Source organism: Tyto alba, unplaced genomic scaffold (genome assembly GCF_018691265.1).
Source record: "Tyto alba isolate M040663 unplaced genomic scaffold, T.alba_DEE_v4.0 Super-Scaffold_7, whole genome shotgun sequence".
Classification (NCBI taxonomy): domain Eukaryota; kingdom Metazoa; phylum Chordata; class Aves; order Strigiformes; family Tytonidae; genus Tyto; species Tyto alba.
Window position 1 is genome coordinate 9,650,466 of NW_024881328.1, and position 16,177 is coordinate 9,666,642.

At 39.5% G+C, this 16,177-nt stretch overlaps 1 protein-coding gene across 2 annotated transcripts in view; it reads left to right on the forward strand.

Annotated features, from left to right (window-relative positions):
- DPP10 (dipeptidyl peptidase like 10) overlaps positions 1 to 16,177 on the forward strand; it is a 555,109-nt gene that overhangs the window by 281,107 nt on the left and 257,825 nt on the right. The gene's annotated exons all lie outside the window — the stretch shown is intronic.

Genomic DNA, 16,177 nt, shown 5'->3' on the forward strand with positions numbered 1-16,177 from the left:
TGACAGAATAGTTTGGGTTGGAAGGGACCTTACAGACCATCCCGTCCCAACCCCCCTGCCCCAGGCAGGGCCCCCTTCCCCCAGCCCAGGGTGCTCCCAGCCCCGTCCAACCTGGCCTTGAACCCTTCCAGGGAGGGGGCACCCACAGCTGCTCTGGGCACCCTGGGCCAGCGCCTCACCACCCTCACAGGAAAGAATTTTTTCCTTAGAGCTAATCTAAATCTACTCTCAGTTTAAAACCGTTACCCCTGATCTTATCACTACATGCCCTTGTAAAACATCCCTCCCCATCCTCCCTGTAGCCCCCTTCAGGTACTACAAGGCCACTCTAAGGTCTCCCTGGAGCCTTCTCTTCTCCAGGCTGAACAACCCCAACTCTCTCCGCCTGGCCTCATACAGTATGTGCTCCAGCCCCCCAATCATCTTCATGGCCTCCTCCAGCCTCAGTTGAGCAGGTCTGTCCTTTTTATGTTGGAGACCCCAGAGCTGGACACAGTATTCCATTTTGAATGGAAAAGAAGAGCAAAAAGAACATACTCTATTGCAGAGTACTCCCAGTTTTCCCTTTCCTTCCACACTGTGTCTCCTTGTGTTTTGTTGTGCTGGAAAATAGCTCATGCCTTGCTTCCCTGGTGTTCCGGCACAGTCAGGCTGCTGCCCGTGCGTTGCCTGCCAGCCTCACTGGGGGATGCCCCACATCTATGTACAAGCACATGATGAAAATTTATTTGAAGAAATATGGGCAGCAAAAAGGTGGATATTTCTGCTACATGGAGGTCCATGGACTAAGTAGGGACATCATGGGATAAAACCTGGCAGAGAATGTAGCTCAGGTGCTGTTGACTGCAGGAGGAAGTTAAGGAGTGATTTCTTCTTCCCAGCAATGTGTTTTTTTATTGTTGTTCATTTGTGCTGCGAGTCCATCTTCAAGATGCAATCTCTATATTTTTCCCACAAAAGAAGAACAAAAAGATTTCTGTCAGATAAATGCTTGATTATTTTTCAAGATTTATAGTCTTATCACCCTTTTCAAGCTGTTCTAATGAAAAGCAGCAATAATCAAGCACAGTCTTACTTTATAATAATGTTGGGGCTTTTTTGAAAAATTTCTCAGAGAGAACTCTAGATGTCAGCTAGTCAAACCAAAAGTCATTTCACCACAACAGTGCTTTTATCATTATGTGAGATAAAGGAGGTTCTGATGGGAGATATTTGTAAAAGATACGTTTCAAAACCTTTCTCCGTGGAGCCTGCAGGATACTCTCAGGTGGTACAGGATGCTGTCTGCCTTCAGACCATAGCTGTGTTCACCAGCTACTCTTTCTAAGGTCCTAGTTATGGACTGCTCTCTGCCTGTCTGTCTTCTGGATTAGCATGTTGAGAACATGAAAGGCTCCAGATATTATGTTTAGGAAATAAGAAAGTTCTCAATCATCTTATGTTTTTGCTATTTTTGGTTTGCCTCTGGAAAAATATCCATCTTCTCCATGTACCAGTTTCGGTTTCCCTAGTATCTTTTTCTTTTTTCTTCTTGAAAATAGGCAGCAGCAGCTCCTTCACTCATAACCAGCTCTCAGGAATTACAGGAGCCATAGAGCAGGCTTAGCTAATGTGACTTCAGGCTATACATAGCCATCTTCATAAGGGCAAAAGCCCTAAGACATGGATAGTATCCCATTGAAAATCAGGACATTCTTGGAATAATTGACAGTGCATGGCTGGGTTAGTCTTTGCTCTCACCAGTGAAGGGATTAGCTGCATGCTGGTCCCTTGCTTCTTTCCCTCATTTTTGCAGGCTGCTCCTTGCCGACGCAGCCGGGCTGTGTCAGGGCGGGTGCTGGTGTGATTGTCTCTTCCCAGGTGTTTTAGGGAGTTGAGAGGTGTCTTGTTTAAGCAGATGGGAAGCTCTGGATTGTTGGATGTGGTTTGGATGTGGTGCAGATCCCATGCGTCTCTGCACATCAGACCCTTGTCAGGATGCAGTCGTGGGAGATGCGGCACCTTGTGCACGACTGAGAGCCCCAGGGCTCCTGTGAACTGCAGCATTTTCCTGCAATGTCTCAAAATTTGCATGAACACCTGAAGGCAGACAGGAACCCTATATGTGCCCATTTATATGTGTCTATATAATTATCTGTCAAGGAGTAAATGAGAAGGAGGGTGGAAGGGCATGCTATTAGTAAATGCTTTTGTGCACTGCTGATAATAAACTGCCTGGGAGTGACTTTGCTTGGCTCACCTGTGAGCAGAGCATACGGCAGGCCCTGCTGCTCAGGAGAACCCAGCAGGTTTGTGCTGCAGCAGTCCCCGAGGGTGTGAGCCAGCTGTGGGGTGACAGCCTGAGACCCTGGGCAGGCCTAGGTGCTCGGCGTGGGGCTGAGCTGTGGGAGGTATCTGGAGGCCAAGGATGGAGCTGGCTCTGTGAAGAGGAGCCTGTGATCGTTTGCAATGACAGATACCTCTGAAATGCAGACCCCCACCCCAGCTAAGCACAGCTCCCCTCAGGAACCGTGAGCAGCCGTCTAGGAAACGCCATTTTAAGAAACTGTTAAATTAGCTGTTGGAAGTAATTGCGTTGCATCTTGTGTATTACTTTTGTCAGGGTCTCCTGGATTTAAGCTGTTCAGTTATTAAAAGAAGGAAAACCCCCTGAGAGCTCTCCTGCCTGCAAAAGTCTTGGGCAGGGTTTTGCTGCATCCACAGGGTGCTTGCTGCCTGGAAGGTCCCAGTGCTGTAACACAGCAGTCTGTATTCACATGCTGTGCTTTCATCATAAAATCACAGAAGAAATAGGATCATTACTGTATATTAAAGAATTAATTATGTTGCTTAGTTTATTGGAAAAAACTATGCATTGATAGTAGGGAGTATTATCTTGCAGGTAGCAGAGGTGCATGAGCAAAGTCATGAAGCTCATTTTTACAGTTGATCCTGCATGCTCCCAGAACATCCTTCACCTCTGAAATCTCACCTGTGCCCATGTTGGGGCCGGTGAAGAGATGTGACCCCCAGCCAGGAGCCCTGGGATGCCTATCGGATCCAGGGGATCTTCCAAGGGAGGAAGATGTTCATTCTCCTCAGTGATAGACAGTGCCTTTGGGTCCTGATCTAAGGCGGGAAGTGAGGAGCAGGGCTCTGTCCCACCGTGCTTCTTTGGAGGCTGCTGCTTCAAAGCCACAGGGTGGATCCATTCCTCTGCTTCCTTCCCACCCCATCTCCGGGTCTGTGGAGGGGTGAGAGGTTCTCCTTGTGCTGTGCCCTCTTCTTGTTAATGTTTCTAAAAGAGGTATGCTCCTGCACGCTGTCAGCAGGAGCAGGCTCTTTTCCCCAAAGGCTTGTCAAAGCATCCTGTTATCTCTGCAAAACTTTTATCTATTTATATATAAGCAGTATTTAAAGGGAACAAATGGCCTGTGTGATCATTCCTGTGTTCATTTTTTTATGCATTTAATTCCTGATGCTGACACTTTGTTTTTCAAAGTGGGATTAGAATTGCTGAGGATAAATGGTGCCAACATTACATATGGCAATTGTGGGGACCTGTGTAAAACTCAGCCAGGGTTTCTTATTGACAAAGTCTAATTAAAAATGAATAAAGTTAAAGATTTTTTTTTTGTTGTTGTTAGTCACATGTCCTGACACGAACTATCTCATGCAGCTATTCTTTTTTGTGGTAGCACAAGGGGATTTAAACCACAAGTTGGTAGAAGGCTTTGATGCTAGTATTTGTGGTCTCTGGGGACTCAGAAGAACCATGGGCTGGAACACGCCATTTCCATGAGCAACACTGCTACACCCTTCAGCACAGCTGCCTTCTCTGTATGTATTCTATTTAAAAGTCTTAAATTCATTTCCTGGAGCTGTTCCTTGATGCAGCCAGATTGAGCATCAAAGGATTGCCCAAAGCCCTGGGGTAGACACATTTATTAAGGCTGATTAACATGATGAACACGCTGCATATGAATTAATGCCCTCCTATAAATATTGGACCTCCAAGACTTTGTAGCATGTCTCTGGAGAAGCTGGTTAGGAATCAATGTTACAGCCATTGCTTTGCATTTATTTTAGTTTTTTTTTGTTTGTTTGTTTGTTTGTTTTTGTTTTGTTTTTCAAGTGGATCCCGATTGCCTTTAACTTACTTTTAAATTTTACATTTTATTCAGTGATTGATCGAATATCACGTTTATAATAGTAAGGGGTGTACAGGATGTGTTTCAGAATTAAAAGCAATTTTTTTGTTTGTTGGTTTTTGGAGAGGATGAGTAATGACTTATGAACAGCTTTGTGGTATAGTGTGTTTTGCTTTAGGTTTACTGACGAATGGTGTTTTCTTCAACAGGCAAGCTGGCAGGGAATTGCAAACAGTGACCTCATTTATCCTACTAGAGCTCACTCTTCTTGACGGTTTCATCAGCCAGTGGGAAGACGTTTACTGTTCAACTGCTGCCAGCAAAGCCTGCATTTATTTTTATCTCGGCAAACTCAGTGAATATTCTGAACATTGTGTCAGCTTAAACAGTGTTATACTCCTCTTACAGGGTACCAGATTTTGATGTTGAGATAGGAACAGAGGCAAGTCCACAGTGAATGAAGCAGATTAGTTCAGTGGCATATTTTATTATAGGTTATATGCAGCATGTGCTGTAAGGCTGCGTATAAGGCTGTATATAATATGAACCTCCCTACCTGGAAACCATTTGCAAAAATAATGCAGCATACTGATTTAGTGAAACATGTACTTTTCCTTTTTCACAAAAGATGGGGGTAAATCTGCACATATATAATATTACTGCCTTGATTTTTAGGAAAGAAGTTACTGAGCCTACTGCAGATTCACGTTTTTCATAACTATTTGTAACTTTTAGCATGGAATTCACAAGAATGTTTTGCGGAATTAAGGGGCAGTAGATGAGCCAAAAGTGTAATGAAATTTATAAAATAAAAAAAATTATTCCTGCTTTCCTAGAAACAGTGGAAACTCTGAACAGTTACCTACAGGGTCTCCTACTCCAAATGAGTTGTTTTCATTTTGTAAAATCACGCTTCTTAGACTTCTTGTGCAATACACAAATTGTACAAAGTGCAAAGTATAATGCAGCCTAACTCATGTTGGATAGCAGATATTGCAGTATTTCTTTTTGTGTTGTTACCTGGTATTAGCAATGCATACATAATCTCTGCAGTGTTTGTTGTGGTAGTGAAGGGCAAAAGTGGCCTTGATGCAAGATGGCAAATGCAGGCTCGTTGACTGCAGATTGGCAGGTTTCTTTCGTACATGTCCTGGAAGTGATTTTGATGTGTATCTTATTTAATGGAACTTCTCAGGACATTTTGAAGAATTAATTAGTGCTGTAAGTGTTTTATCAATAATATTTATTTAATGCTGTTTAGTTTAAACAAAGGAATACCTATAAATAATAATGAATAATGGTTATTATCAATAATTTCAGCATGTTTTCATACTTTTAAAAGTAATAATTAATATACATAGTGTCTTTTCTGCCCCATTTTGCACCAAGTTCCAGCAGGATGTATATAGGCAGATGTGAAGGTTCAGCACTGATTGGGGTACCTGCATCTTGTTTTGGGCTATTGGAATAGTTTAGTTTGACAACCTGAAGATGCTTTTTAAACTCCTCCATAAGAAGAGATACTTCTACGTCCTTTTTGTAGACCAATGCTGGGTATAATATTCAGCATGTATGCCTTCATATTTGAACATTTTGGATACATCACTCATGAAAACATTTTCTTTTCTAGTGGCTTTTTAAAGATGAAATGGCTTGATTTGTCTTTTCTTCTGTGATTCTGGAGAAAGAAGCATGTTCTTAGAATGAGAAGCCAGGCAGCCTGCCTATGTGCTCAAATACTTAGAGGGAGCTTTGATCTAGAGAGTGGAGGAAAGGAAAGGAATATTATTCCAGTTGTATGATGCCAAAGCTACGTGATGAATAGGCAAGACATCTCTGGAGCTGTTTCACAGGTGGATCATATATGAAAGAGAAAAAAGTGATAGTACACTGAATGTAGGGGCCAGGAACTCATAGATCACCAGGTGCTGAGCTTTCTGCTAGAGCCCGTGCTGGGAGGCTGATGCACTGCTCAGGTGCCTTGCTGGGGCGTGTGCCAGCGGTGAGGTCAGTAAAATGCTGGTTGAAGTGCTGAATGCACTCTATGTTTCCCCAAGTTGGGTAGAGAGGAGGCAGAGCACCAGAAGAGACATTCCCAGGGATACTCTTGCCATAACAACATGTGGGAGGAAGACACTTCCAAAAAACTGGAGCAGCCTTTGTTCAGTGTCTAAAGCATGTATCTTACTGTGTCATGTAGAAGTCATTTGTTTTCTACTACCAAGTTTTGTCTTTGAAAGCTGTTTAGGTATCTGTCAGGAGCATCTCTAATTTAGCTGTACGCACTGCACAAAATAAATAATTTAAGATGAATTAGTAGGTTCATGTCATATCTTTGGCAAATTTGAGTAGATTTTTACAGTCTTTAAGGTTACAGAAAGGCAGACTACTAATAAGTTTTTTGAGTAACTGAAACCTCATTGAGTTTACTAGCAAGACTCTTCTTAATCATGTAATTAATTATTAGTAAATGCTTTTGGAAACTGCTGCTATTCAGATTACCTTTCCTGACTTCAGATTCTTCTGGAGTAGGTTGAACTCTGATATTTGCTCTGCAGCACACAAGTGAGAGCAAATGCATCCATCCCAAAGACAAGACTAGCTGGTTTTCTGTGGAAGCATAATGAACTCATAATGAATACTCATTTATTCAGTATCTGCTGTCCATATCACTGTATCAATGTTTAATCCTTAACAAAGCTGCTTGTTACTGTTGTTCTTTCCTGATTCTAAACCAAGATGCAAACAGCATGAAGTTCCCATACTGTCATTGTCCTGGATTTACAAAATCATTTGCTTTGCTGTCCTTAATTTAAAAAACCCAATACTTTCATATAATTGAAGCTATTTTGATGAGCTTTTGTGTCATCTGCCTCAGGAAATGGTAGTTGCATCTTTGACATATGAATTATATCCTGTGTTATATTCCTATGAAAAAATCTATCATCATTTTCTAATTTTAGCTGCTGCTTGTCCATAGTCACCACAACATAATTTTTATAAGCAGTGTTCATATTCTAAATATTCATACTTCTATATTCTGTTTTTTTTTTTTTTTTTCAAGAAATTAAATATGACTGCACATATAGTTAAATATTGGTATTTAAAATTCATGTAAATATTTTTTATAGATAAATACAGGTATTTAACAATTAAATACAAGGCTTGAAGTAATCTATATGTGATGAGTATGTGTCCTTTCACCATAAATAATCTGGGCACGGAGTGCACTGCAAAAATACATTACTCCCTGCTTCTCCCTGAGGTCCTGCTCCCAGTCACCCAAACTGCCTTCACCTTTGGACATTCCTGGCTTCTCTTTGAAGAGGCCCAGCTCTTTCTCTTGAAGGCAAAACCCAGGTGTGTTTCTGGATTTAGTTTGGTGCAGCGGCTTCTCATTGTAGCCGCTGTGGTTGAGACTGCGTTGCGTTCCCTTCCCTCCCCATCCCTTCCCCAGCCTCCCTGTATTTCTCCAATACTACTCTGGAAAACTTGGCGCATGCCATGGGGTCAGGCTTTCAGGACTTGCTGTCTATCTCCTTGGTGCTGTGTGCTCTTAAAACAGGCTTTTAATAAAACAATGCAGGCCTTATTTTATTTGGGGCATATTGAATCAGGAAAGTCCCACACAAATAAATGCATCTTAAGGCAACAAAGATGTCTCATGGGGCCTGAAGGAGACCTGTATCACATTCTGTGCAGCACGGACACAGCTAGCATAGCTCAGAGCAGTGTGGGCAAAGCCTTTCTCTGCAAGATTTTACACAGACTAGAGAGATTGGTACAGTCAGTAATTTAACAGGCATCTTAAACACTTAGAATAATTTATTGTATTACATAAGTGGGAGGGGAAAAAGCGATATCTGTTTTTTCCAGTTCCTGATGATAAAAGGAGTTTTATTAACTTCACAGTTGGTGCTACTCTGTTGATGCTCTTAGTTTTTACTGTATTTTGTTTTAATCCATTTTAAAAGAACAGGATTATACTGGAGTTTTCTGTCATTTGGATTTTTTTTTTTTTTACTTCTTTATTTTTTTCCATTTCTCATCTTGCATGTCTTTTTAGGAGGCTGCAATTCTTCATAAAACTAGCAGGTACAATTTTGGCTGACTGTTCAAACCTAAACAGGGCCTTCTGTAATGAGCATGCCCAATACAGCCACTGGAGCACAGAGGAAGGAAAGTCAAAGACTCTTCATCTGGGGCTAGAGAAACATGTATTCTCTGGTAGTTTGAAAGCTGAGAATGCCATATAAAACACATTTTCCAGTAGGTAATATATTACTAAAACATTAGAGAAGGGAAAAAGTACATATTCATTACAGAAGTTATGGACAAATAATACGGCTGAAGAAAAGAGTTCAAGAGACATCCTTGCTACTTACTTTTGCCTATGAAGTGTTGTATGTCTACAGTGGGGTAAGGCAAAGATTTTGGTTTCCCATACTCAGTATCCTGTGGAGGCTGTACTGGAACAGGCACAGGTTGGTTGTGCACACCGGCTTGGTGTGTAAAGCAGAGAACGTTAAGAATTTTTGTTTGTATTTTACTTCTGTGATACTTGTTCTGTTCTGCAGGGTCCTTAGCAGATGACCAGCAATTCATGAAGATCTGGAGATGTTTGTTATGCTTTATAAAGACTGATAGCATGGGCAATAGAAAATGCTGCAAGTAGGTAGGAAAGGTCAAAACCTGCATAGGAAACCAGAGTATATTCGAGAGTTTGGACAAATATGGCAAGTTCATGGGAAAAGTAACTTGATTAGGCAGTTCTTTAAGACAGATTTAGGGATACATGGTGGACAAGAACAGCAACAATTTGCCATGAAATTGTATTAAGATACAGGAAAAATAGGAAGTTATTAAAGGATAAGGAAAGATCGGGGAGAGATTAGAAAAAGAAAACATGTAAGGAGTGCAGACAGACCCTACTGTTGAAGGGATTTTTCTGTGTGATGTCCACAGGCAGTTATTTTTGGAAAGGAGAGTTCTTTGTGGTCGAAATAATAGCCAAAAAAAAACCATTAGAGGTGATTACCAAGGCAACTTTGTAGGATGTTATGTAACAGATAATCACTTAAAACTACTGAAATGTGGTGAGTGTAAATATTGCAAGCAATAGTTCAGCTTTGTGGTACATGCATGGAAGGCATTGTTGGGTGAGCAGTTAACAAGAGGTGTTGGAGCTGCACTCATGTCCTAAGCAACATTTGAATGCGGAAGGATTCAGATGAAGCACTGAAGCTTAACCAAACTCTATTAGAAAATCACCCTACATTTTGAAAATAGATTATTGGTATTGAGTAATGTTCAGTTCATTATTTTAAAGGACACTTAATTGTCTGGATCCAGGTTTACCACACAATAACAGTTATTTGTTCAAATAAGGATGCATCAATTCTCAGAAGGATCAAAGAAATTGGAAGGCATTTTCTATTGTCTAAATTCCAGAAGGGCAGTTCATTTATCTTGAGAGAGCCACAGGATTTAAGAGGGCATTTCAGGATGTGTGGAGAAGTCGATAAAGAATTGTCTGCTTCAAAAACTCTCTTTGTTCAAGTACTGTATGGAAAGACCTTACAGAAGTAAAGGTCTTCAGTCCTAGAAGGTTTCAGGGCTTACTCAAACAAAGCAATAGCAGCTTCAAGGGCACAGCTTCAAACAATGATTTATATAGAGTCCTACCTTCAGGTTCAATCCACATATTCTCTGCCTGAGGTAGTTGGCGTGCTTTGCCATCAGCAAAGCCCTCATCGAGGAGGGGAGCCTTTTGTAATGATCCCTTCAGTAGGTCCCATTCTGCCTTTTCTTTACAATGTGCTGGTGTCAGTCTGCAAATCCTTGATATGGTTTACGAGGTGGGCTGCTGAAGGAGAACTTGTCATTGTCTTAGAAATTCATATTTAGGTGACTCCTATACCTTAACCTGCTGAGGTACGTAGTGCACCACTGTGCTCTCTGCCTAAGAAAACAATGGGCTCAGTTTGGGATTCATCTGTGCTGGAATCATCTCCTGTGATTTTGGTACTGCTGCTCCAGAGTTGTAATTGAAATCAGAATTTGACCTACTGTGTTGTTTAAGAAACTGTAAAAAAATAACCCAAACTGGTTAATATTCTTGTGAGGATGCACACTGTAACATAGAGCTTTCTGAATTGGGATAAACCCTAATCTTCATCTCTGTCTTTTTGTCTTTATTTTCTGTCAAGAAGTAGCTGTTAACCCTGAAATAAGGGACTGATTTATGGTAACCTGCAAGAAGAGAATTATTTCCAGGAAATTACAAGAAAATTTGCAGATGCTGAAGTGGGAAAATAAGAAAAGCCTTGCATATCTCATTTTTCTTCAGTCAGAAAATGAGGCACCGTTGTGAAAACTCACACTGTTCATAATCGTTCTCTGAAGTCATTGTCTTCTTAATGTTTGACAATATATAAAATCTTAGGCATGTGTGTGGAATACTAATTGAGACAGTTTTTAAATTAATGTTACCTCAAACATTTTTTGAATCAAATTCCTGCGTCTTTAATTAATCATTACGTCTCTGGCAGTTCAAATTTACATACTTTCAGGGCTGGCTCTGATCCATGTTGGTATCTGAAGTATGGAGATCAGAACCCTCTGAGTAAGAGTGAGGCACCAAACAAATACTGAAACTTGAAATTCTGGGTGAATTGTTACCTTCTGCCTAATAATAAAACCCATGGATTTTGCAGGCTGAAGAGAGAGCGTGCAGACACTGAAAAGTATTTCATTTTAAAACGTGCTGTGCACTCTAGCAAAGGCAGAACTCTCAGGTGCCTGTTTGCAGAGAAAACCTTAACTTGCCAATTCAAAATGTTTGGAAAGCAATACATGACCATTTTTCTAATATTATCTTATCTCTGTCACCAACAGTCCAAGAAAAATGTATTTTTTTAGATAAGAACTAATGAAGGAAAGCATTAATAAAAATATCTGTTCAGGATAGATATGTCATGATGGACGTGTAGCGGATGAGTAGTAGTATCTTGTTAAACTGAAGTTAAAGAAATATTTATAAAAAGAGCTTTCTTAGTGGGAGAAGGGTTTGAGAGGGCTGAGTTTTATTATGCTGTCTTCAGTGATGTGCACACGAGTGTGATGTGAGGTAGATAATTTTATTGGCTTAGCAGTAGAATAGCATTTGTAGTTATGAATTGTCTCTTCCACTGCTGTCATCAAGAGCAGAAATAAAAAAAGAGACTTTCCTACAGTAGAAACTTCTGGGAAAGATAAAGGATCATTCTTTGTGGTAGACTGCTTAGCACATACACAAGTTTAGGATTGGAAGTGGCCCCATCTCTGGGTGAACATCAAAGGAAAGTGAGCTGCTGCGGTGCAGGTTTTTTGCAAGACTACTTAGGAGATACAGTGTGTGTGTACCTCACCCTCTGCTAGAAAAGCACAGTTTTCCCCTTTCCTATCCAGTGATCTGGCTCCACATGGTGGGAGTTCAGTGACTACAAGGGGCGCAGAGCTCAGCTCATATTTCTGTAGTTGCTGCTGTTTTGTTTGTTCTTTCTAGATAGAGCTTTCTCTCAGGAGTGCAGAAGTAGTGATGTTTCCAGGAGGAAACTGTTATATGCAAATCGTCCGGCATCAGTGAAGACGCATGTGCTCTTGTTTTGTCCAAGACCACGCAGCCTCTGTTTGTGCAGAAGCCAGTCAGCTCTGTGGATGAGGGACGAGCCTTCAAGCTTCTCTTCCCCTGTGGTTGCAGCCTCTCTTCAAAGACTTTCCCCAGGAACAAATTCTGATAGTAACCTAGTTGGGTCTTCTCTCAAGCCAGACACTGACCTGTGATGTATCCTTTGTCTTTCCCACTTGCTCTTGCTGTCCCATGGGTAGTTCTCCAAAACTCCTTGTTTCCATTCTTAATATACTATCTGTTGCTTATTAACTAAGATCTCTTCCCAGCACCTCAAACAGATCTGCCTTTTGAGAAAGGTTGTTGTCACAGTTTTTACTTTGAGTCCAAATGTAGAGCTTTAACAGATTTTCCTCCTGGCTGATCTGCATTAGCTGAAATCTATCTAACTTGCTCTTCAAGCAGCTGTGATTCCTCCCTTTATTCTTTTATGAGCAGTGTTTCATACCCCTGCTCTGAGCCGGGCATGGTCCTGAGAACTCTCCATGGTCCTACGTTTAGGATGATGCTCCAGCTGTAATGGTGAAAACACCACCACTATTTTCTGACTCTAGTCCTCCTTCTTCCAAAAGTCATTGAAAGCTATTTCATGAATGCAACCTGCGTATCTGTGTGGGTTTGTGCTGATGGGAACTGAAGGTTTTGCTCTCTACCACTTGTGCCTCCATGCCTAAGTTCAGCACAAAATGGATAGGTATAATTGTGATTTACTGTGTCCACTCACTTCAGAAACAGTATTAGTTTTCTCTTGAGAATTAAAGTGTCTGTAACTTTGGCCACTATTTCCATCTTTTATAGAGTTTTAAGAAAATTGTATTTTCAGCGTTCTCAGCTGTTGAAATAATTTTTTTAATGATCTGTTATATTTTAATTAAAAGGTCATATTTGAAGACTGAAGTCTATTTTTATGTGTAATGGATCTGCTTCTGGAGTGCCTTTGTTCATTAAAATTAGAAAATTAAAATAGAAAAAATAGACAAGGGAAGTGAGGCATATTATACTATTACTTTCATGTTTAGTTTTGAAGGTAAAACTATGTCAAAATGATAATTAGTTTTTGTCCTCAAAATGGCCTTGCTGGAGTACATGCGTTGATGGAAGCAACTCTGGTACTTCTTACTTTCTGGAGTTAGAGAATTCCTGGCTGAGTAGGCTCAGAGTGCTTCCAACCACTCTGCTAAAATAAAATTATCCTACTTAAACCCAGGAGGACTGTAAGTGGGAAATTCATGTGCAAGGAGTAGAAGCATCATTCTGAAGACACAGACTCTAGAATTGATTTGCCTTGGAAAAATGTTTACTAAGAAAAACTGCAATATACATTAAAATTCCGGACTCAAGCCTCTTGGCAAAATGGCATCCTTGGTAAACTCATGTTGTTTCACAGCTTTTACACCCAGTTTGAGAGTGTGAGGTTTAGTTTGGTTGTTTTGTTTTGGTTTTTTTTTTTTTTTTTTTTTTTTTTAATTTATGATATGTATTTCTATTTGATATGCAAAAGGTGTTTATATGTCCATTAAATCAGATTCACTAAATAACAAAATATTCTTCCTCTGGTGGAACAAATTCTGTATTTGGATAACTTTCCACTGCGGGAAGGCGCTCTTCATCCCTGAGGCAGGTTACTGTTCTTCACATTGAGCCCATTTTCAGGGTGAATCAGCATTTCTTCCTCATGTGGGCACACCACTTGCTGGCTGCTTTGGGGTCCTGGGGGCTTCCCAGTTGAGAGGTTGTGTCCCACTGCTGTGTCCATCCCTGCATCGGTAAAGTCTTCTGCATGTGATTTAATTACTGGTTCCCAGATGAGTGGAAAGGTTGATCCTCTTTAATATCTCAGCTAAGCTTTGTAAATAAGGAATGATTCTAGCCACGTAGACATATTTTTTCTGATTATACACCGGGATAATAAAAACAGAAATTAGTGTGTTAGCTTAAAACCAATTTTCAGGTAATACTTTGCTTTTATGCTTTCTTTTTGATTTTGAAGGGAGAATATCCCGGTGGTATAGGGTAGGTTTGCATGCTGATATGTGTAAATACTAAAGTACAGGGAAATTAAAATGCAGTGCTTTTCACAGTACTTTAACTTGATTAGGACTTCAGTGGAACTGTTTGTAAGGTAAAGTAAGTCATCTCCACTGAAATAAAGAGACAATTTAGGTGCTATTAAAAGCCTGACCCTGAGAGACTGCTGAGGACTTTAGATCAAGTCTGAGGTCCATCCGTGCTTCTGCATGATCCATTCATAATGAATGAACCATTACAAAGAACATACAATCCAAATACAGTTACAGACTATACACTCAAAATTAGTAATTTGCATTTTAAAAAAGAGCTGATTGTCTATAAACATGAATTGTTTTACCTTCTCTTTTATGATTATAAATTAAGAACCTCTGAAGTTCCTATGAAGCTCTTATTTTGTGGAAATTTTTTTTGAATTCTTAAACCTCAAATTTTAAAACATAATTTAGAAAAAAGCATAATTTTTCTCACTCTAACTCAGAACTGACATAATAATTTAATTTTCATTCCATCTATGTCTCAAAAATAAAACTCAAATTTATAAAATCTTAAGTTACATCAGTGGATTAGAGCAGAATCCATACCCAAACCTGATATTCAAAATTCACTTAATTTCAAAGATTAAGGATTTATATTCAGATGTAATTTATACCTTCGACATCTACCTATGGCATCTGCTCAAGGTTGATCCACAATCTATTTACTTTTTTAAAGTTCTTTCTTTCAGTTTCTAACATTCTGAAGTTTTGCTTGTTGCTATGGGAAGGCATAGGAGTATCACTGTCCTTCCAGATTTGTTATGCTACATTTTAGTTAGGCAGATGTTCACTGTGTATGCATAAAGTTCTAGTATAATATAGTATTTCCTTATAAATACTGCAAAGAAATGTAATGTGCTACCTTTGTTCAAAAATACAATGCTAGCTCAAGAGAAAGAATTGACAGAGAAGGTTTTGGTCTACAAGAGAAAAGAATTGTGTGGATTTTATTTGACTGGCAGTGCCACTTATTTTTGACAAATCCTTTTTGATGTGAGCTAATAAATATTGCAGCATTAAATCCTGGAGATTACCAGGTGTTTGGAAAGAATGTAAATTGTTTTTGCACTGTGCATTGTATGCTTAAAGCACTGCAAAAATACAGGAGCTACTGAAGGCCATGCAAGCACCCCGATGAATTCATGCAGTGAGCACAGCAGACACATCACTAGTGAACTAAATGTGGTGTGCCCTCGCACGTGTGCAAACACTGACGGGCACTGCAGGGGTAAAAGTCAGCCTTGACTCTGCTGGAGTAGATGAAACAATCTTACCAGATTCATAGTCATTATAACTTTGGAGATCATTAAAATTATACCTGGATATTATTTGAAAATATATTTTTGGATAAAATGCAGTTACTTGACCATGAGTTAGCTTCACAAAGCAACATTGCCCGTAAATAAAGTTTTTTACTTAACTCTTATTTAATATTGTTCTTTTCAAATAAAGCCAAATGTGCTTATATGCATTTAAAAATGTTGGAAGTTTTTCTTATGACCATGAACATTTGATAAAGCAGAGTGATTTGGCTTTACCTTTCTTATTCTTAATGGTCACTATAGATAACAGGACTACTTACATTTCTAGATAGTAAAACTGTAATGTAGAGAAAATGAGAACTGTGGAAAGGAAAGGATAGTTATATGGTGTCTGTAAAATGTGGAAAGGTAAAGATGAGAGGGAGTGGAGAGCTTTTTAAGCAACTGAGATAATTTAAACTCTCTTCTCTCAGTGTTACAGATAACAAAAACAAGTGTAAGTATAGAATAATGGGCTAAATGGGAAGGGGAATGAAATTTCAGTCACCTGCTAGAGCAACTGTTCTCTGCTTATACTTCCAGTTTTACCAAACAGAATAAGGAAAATTTTTTTCACAATGAATTGAATGTTAATGAAGATTTTAGTAATTTAAAGAGAAGTCTTAAAACAGTAGTGGCAAAGTTAAAAAGATTTGAGTAGATACACCTGAAGTCTAAATTTGGCTCATGTATGATAAAGCATCAAGCCAGGTGGTATGAATCCAAGAATTATTAAAGACTACTGGAAGTAATTGCACCTCAGGTGGTCATTTTTAACATCTCATTTGTGAATGACTGAGTAGACCAGGGTTGTGATTTTCCTCAGTCCTTCAGCTGGCTGATTTCTTCAGCACAATGACAAAATGAAAAACCTTCTGGGGACTTAAGGAATTAGTCAAAAAAAAAAGACTTAAAATACTGCCTAATAAATTTTATTTTATTGGTTTTATTCTTCTAAGGTGGACAAGCACTCGGTGTTTAAATAAAAATCTTACAGTACTTTGAAATACA